Below are 6,000 nucleotides of genomic sequence, written 5' to 3'. Positions count from 1 at the left end.
AGGATTTGAATAGGAAAGCAGTGTGACCTTGCATGATTTATGAAACCCTGTGTGGCAAGAGAGGGATGTGAAGAAGAGAAGGCTTGAGTCCCAGAGGCCATCTTGCTAGCATTTGTATTACCTGGGTGACAGGTCAGCACGCTGTCCTGGCTGGGAGATAAAACATGGCTTAGTTTCACTGGATGAGAAGGGAAGTAAAAGATGCCTAATATTTTAGGAATGAGATTTAAGGGAATGTTAGCTTCAAAGTCAAAACCAGAGAGTGACCAGGAAGAGGAGCTCGCAAACCTGTGATCATGCGTTTACACAAAGGGTAACTTGAACTATATTGGTATTCCAAAGTAATTTTCTGTTTGACGACCAAGCTAATTTAAATTTCCAGAAAAAGTACAATGCACCAAAGCCTGCAAATTATGAAGCTTGATGGATTTAGTTGGGAATGAAAAAGAATATCACACAAGTATAAACAGCAAGGGTAATAAAGCATGGCGCTCTAGTGGAGAAAATATTGGGAGAAACATGAAATATTGTGTCTGAATGATGCAATTGACAAAATAAAAAGAAACCATTGCATTCCACCCTGTCACTCCATTACAGAGGCACTGAACAGTTGCTTATAAAAATTAGTGCGTTGGCTTCAACCTTTCAGATGAATAGGAGCTTTGTTTCTGTCTTGGCCTAGTCATATAACTATCATACTTTATTTTTTAAAAAAAAATTCAAAATCTTGTTTTTAGTGGAAGGAAAATGTGTGCTTATTGTGTTTGCTAAATGCCATATGTTTTTGTTTTTGTTTCCAAAGCATGCAGAACTACTGACGGGGTGGGGGGTGGTGGTGGATAAATAGCCCTTCACTACCCTTTTCCATTTTTCTTTCCCTTGCTTTGTCTCAGGGAGCCCCAGCACCTCCCAGAAGATCTTTTGTGGAGGGGCACCTCCTGGTGCCCCGTGGATCACGTGCCATGTGCACTCAGCAGTAAACATCTTCTATAATCATTGCTTCATTAGCGACAATGTGGGCCCATGCACTGCACTGATCAAATGGCATCTAAGGATCTAAGGCTGGGAAGGCACACCTAATCCTCTTGTGGGTGTTTGCCAAGAGCACCAGTGGGTAATGTATAGATAGCAACTGTGTTGTTCCTGTTCCCCCCCACGTGCCGAAGTCCCTGGTGGTCTGAAAACTTAGATGCAAGATCTATGGGCTCCAGTCATTAACGGCTGCAATAGTAGATGTGCACACAGGAAACTGTGTGTGCTAGGGGTAAAGGCGTGTGTATATTTTGAATTTGCACTTGGGCTAGCACATTCTCCCTCAATCATGGAAATCACATGTCAGTGTTTTGTAAGGTATTAGTTTCCATGGCAGACGTTGAATTGTTTTTCCTTTTGAAAAAAAAAAAAAAAAAAGGCGGGGGTGGTGGAGGTGGGGGGAGAGCACACACACACACACACACATGCTTCAGCAAATGGGATAACGACTCCAGGCTCAGGTACAACCCGGATGTCTTTGGGAATCCATGGAGTTTTGTGTTTTCCGAAGTATTTGCAGTGGCGCCGCAGGCTTGGGGCTGGCTGGCTCTCGGGGTGTTTTCTTGAGCTACTCTTGTCTCTGCTCTGCCAATTACGTCCCACTTTGTCTTGGTGCTGGAGAGGGAAATTCCTCTTTCATCAGTATGGATGCACTGTTTTCAGACCCTGCCAGCGCCGTGTTGCTGTGTCAGTCATCCTATGAGGGCCAGCTTCGGCGGAGGAGGGCTGACGACCCGGCCGCCGATTGGCCGGCCGCGGCGGGGAGGGATTTGTCGGAAGGAAGGGCTGCAGCTTAACGGCAACAGAGTTTAGACTGTCTTTGCTTCATCATCTGAAGGTAAAATTTTCCAGATACGGCAGACGGCTTGCAGAGTACAATAAACAGGGGACGAGAACTGTTTACATGGAAATTTCTTCCTCGTGATGCGGTGGGGAAGCCTCGGCCGCTGGGTGCTGCCAGATGTTCCTGGGGTTACTGTACATGGAAGAGACAGGCAGAGCTAAACAAGGTAGGAGAACCTCCCCCCCCCCCCCCTTTTTCTGAATGTTTAAAGAGTTTGCTGCAGTGTGCTGCATTCCTTCTGTGTTGCTTAGGGGAAGCCGGGGAAACCGGATTCCGCGAATTCAAATGTAATACTTGCCGGGGACCCTGGAGTTTTACGTAACATTTGGATTTGAGAAAAAGAAATGGCAAAGCTGGAGTCGGTGCTGCCTGTTCCGGGTGAGGCACGACGTCTAGTTTTATTTAAAAAAAAAATAGCTCCTTTTATTATCTTTTTTTTTTTTAAGAGCATTTGAAATCTTGGAAGCATTATTATGTTCTTGTTATAGAAAAAAATCTTCACGCTGCCATCCCTAGCTCCCGAATAGGTAAAGTTTACCTTGACCCTTTTATGTGAAAACAGACTTGCCAGTTAAGACGGAAGGAGAAAAAACTTCGTGGTAAATATGCATAGGTTGGGGGTTTGGCTGGAGACATGTCTACTTCTTGGAATTTCGGGAGCTCCCCAGCTCTGCAGTGCCACGGCTGTGAGTTTCCAGAGCACATTTTTAATGACCTCGCGGGCGCGAGCTTTCTGGCAAGTTTTCGATGCCGTGGTACATGTTTACATTTCGTTTTCTGGCATGTCCGAGCCTTTGTTTCCAGCTTAAAAGTGGAACCATTATATTCCAGAGTAAAGCTGGGTTAAGAACGCTCGCTGCAATTATCTGATCTCTATGCATTTTTAATGAGAACACACAGCCAGCACAATGATTTCACAACAGCGGGCTGGCTTTTAAAGCCGAGTTTCCCCTCTGCCCAGCCATATCAACTTTCTTGCCGAGAAGCCTCGGCGAGAGATGATGGAGAGGATTTATTTTTAACACACTTGGCCCAGGGAGAGAAGGAGAAGATGTATTTGTGAAAGACTTCTTTCTGCCCCTTCTCCGTTGTAAATTTCTGCCAGGCATGAGGTGGCTGTGTTTTTTTGTTAGGCCGCGGAAGCATGTGTTTACAATAAATGTGTAGCATTTTTAGAATAGTTAGCAAGCACTGAAGCGAAGAAAAGGATCTGGCTTGCCTAACCACCGCCGCCGCCACCGCCGAGTGTGCTTTGAGAGCGTTCCTTGCAAAGACAAAGGTGGAGTGGAAATATATTTGTTAATTGGGCGATGTGTGTATTTGGGGCACAAGAAGGCAAAAAAGAGAGGAGGCATGGGGACGGTCTTGAGATCTTTTAAAAAAGAGGAAGTTTCTGGGGCTCTCCTGCCTGCTGGGAGAGGAGCAATACAAGCACCCGTTGAAACAAGGGTAGTGCCACGTAGATCCTTCTAGACCCACTGTTTTTACTTTCAAGGAGAAGTGCAGGACACTAGCCCAGAACTTCTGACGTCATCTCCCAACTATTTCTGCTGTGTGTTCTTTTATTCGGGCTCGTGGAGAGGAATATTTCTTTATGTCCAGGCCAGCAACAGTCTAACTCCTGCTTGGCAGGACTTGAGCTATGTCTTCATATTTTAACCTGTCCTTTTGTGAATCCTGCACGGGGGCCCCTCATAAATACCACATCTTCGCGCAGCTGCCTGGTGTCGGACCCATTGCGCCGCACACGGTTCCTGCGGGTTTCTGGCTGGACTGCCCCAGAGCAGCAGGGAGCAGAGCGTGGGTTTCATTTCATTTTATTTTTCTGGCCTAACTTCCCCTGGGTGCAGGCCAGCACTGCCACCTGGGTGGACAGTCCCCGGAGGACTCAGGTAATGCCACCAAGTTCACAGCTGGTGGTGACGATGGTGGGCACAGCTGCTTGTATTAAAAAAGGAAGGAAGGAAGGAAGAAAAAGCCCCAAGTTGTAGGGCAGAAAAGGAATTACAGCACTGCAGGCTTGAATCAGTGTCACAGGTGGCAACATGAGCCAGAGAGAGCAGAGGAAGGTTGCTGCTTGCTGGCGAGCCTTGTAAAAGGGTTTTGGTCAGGACACGTTGGAGTTCCCAGGAGTTCCCAGTGCTCATTTGTCTCCCCCCGCCCCACCATACTACTACATAGCCTTGAGCAAACACTATCTCCATGTTTCTACCTCTTCACAGAACTGAAAAATACTTGCTGCACTTGCCTTCATAATTCTAGCATTTGGAGAGACCTTGACCTTGTACCGAAAAACAAAAGTTGTTTGTCTCTTGGCACAATGAGCTGTTTAAGGTACAAAGAGATCAAACCTTGGTGTTAGGAAACTGTTGCAGATGCCTTCTGGTGCTGACATACATGTACGCAGGCAGTCATGGGTTGAAAACACTTTCCTCTATTCTGTGCTCATGTGCATTTTCTGGGGGAGTTTATCCTTAGATCAACAAATAGCATTTCCAAGGAAATCAAAGCATTATTGTTTGCATTTTTTTTTGCCATAAATCTAGTGTAAGACACTAGAAGCTGTGCAAACCAGACTTTTGCAGTGATAGGCCTTGCGTACCTGAAACATTTAGTGCTATTTTTGCTTTGACTTTTGCATTGAATTTGTGAAAGTGGAATGGATAAGAGAGAAAATAAGAACGGAGGAGAAAAACGTGCTTGCGAAATACACTGGTTATGTGCTTTCCTGGTTACCAGCCTGCCTCCTCTCTGCTAGTTGTTTTAATTTGCTGTTGCTATGGTGAAAACAAATCAATATCACATGGCTACCAGCCAGTCCCGCGCTCAGGGAGCGCCATAGAAATTCAAGATCAGGTACTCAAGATTCCAAGCAAGAATTGTGAGAAGAGAATTTCAGCATTGAGCTTCAGAGGATTCCTTGTAGAAGGAATGAGTAGGTTCAAGCTAGCATGCATCTTCCTTTTATCCTGTACATTAATACTGACACGAGAAAATAACATGGGAAGGAAGGTTTATGACTTGTTTACATTTCCCAAAATGACAAAATATATTATCAATATAGAGGTAGGTAGAAGCACATTGCAAGGAGTAGTGGAAAGATGCTGTAACCACAAGACGTGCTGGTTGTCAAAAACACAGTTTAATAAGGACAGCTGCACATCAGAACGGGGTGGGCTAGAAACAGTGACCACTACCGGGTCAGGTGAAGAAAGCTGGTGACTCCGGGTGGCAGGTGGGCAGCAGAGGTGAGGGATTTTAGAAAAGGGGAGGGAGTTCGGAGAGTCTAAGTTGGGATAAAGCTGTAGACGAAAAGTCCGGCCAGGTGAGCCCGGAACCGGAAGGGCATGGCAGAACACAGGAGAGGGCATTTTGCCCTCTGCACAAAATCTGCCTGAGGCCCAGCCTCCAAACGTAGCCAACAAAGAGAGGAAGCAGATGTGAAGAGAAACAGAGGCGTCCTGAGCCCAGGTCCCCACTCAGGAATGGTCGGCTCAGCTGGGCGGGCAGAGCTGGCCACTGCTGTGTGGAGCAAGGGGCTCCGTGTTTCCTGCTTGGGTTCCTCCAGGAAGAAAGGCAGGAAGACAGCCAGGCTTTGTAAAATGGTTACAATACCTCATGCTTTCCCTCCAGTTTTTCCTTAGCTCAGTTTTTGTTTTTCTTTTTGAAACCTTGCACACTCTGTTTGCTGCAGCTGTGATAATGTTCCTGGTAAGGAGTCAAAGGTGACATACGGCTGGGTCTGCCTCGCCGCCCCCACCTCCAACCGCACAGGGTGTTTATGGAGAATAATCCCCGCCTCCATTGCTCAGTGAGAAAGCAGGTGTGCCAGGGAAGGCCCCAGGCTTGCTTTTGTGAGCCCAGGCTTCCAGGCTGACAGACGAGTTTTTAGCCGGCCTGCTCCCTTCAAAATGGCAGAAACACATGGTAACGAAAGCGGATTCAGTACTTCACGCAGTGTTTGGAACAGATTGCGTTGTCTAACATGTCCTAGGTCAGTGTATTCCATCAATCAGTCAACCAGCGTTTATTAAACACCTCTTGGGTTCCCTCATTTTTGGTTAGAACACCAAGTCAGTTACCTGATACCTGCCTCTGTGTGTGTGTGTGTGTGTGTGCACAAA

General features: G+C 46.6%; 1 protein-coding gene across 20 annotated transcripts in view; it reads left to right on the top strand.

Moving 5' to 3' along the window:
• Window positions 1–1,843: 1,843 nt before the first annotated feature.
• Window positions 1,844–6,000, top strand: part of MBNL2 (muscleblind like splicing regulator 2) — a 172,672-nt gene continuing 168,515 nt past the window's right edge. For all 20 annotated transcript variants that reach the window (XM_070048685.2, XM_070048686.2, XM_089303489.1 and 17 more), the window contains exon 1: window positions 1,844–2,042. The gene's annotated coding sequence lies outside the window, so the exon portion shown is untranslated. The remainder of the gene's footprint in view (window positions 2,043–6,000) is intronic.

Source organism: Oryctolagus cuniculus, chromosome 9 (assembly GCF_051225735.1).
Source record: "Oryctolagus cuniculus isolate XC-2025 breed Fujian yellow rabbit chromosome 9, ASM5122573v1, whole genome shotgun sequence".
NCBI lineage: Eukaryota > Metazoa > Chordata > Mammalia > Lagomorpha > Leporidae > Oryctolagus > Oryctolagus cuniculus.
This window is presented reverse-complemented; position numbering and strand designations above follow the sequence as displayed.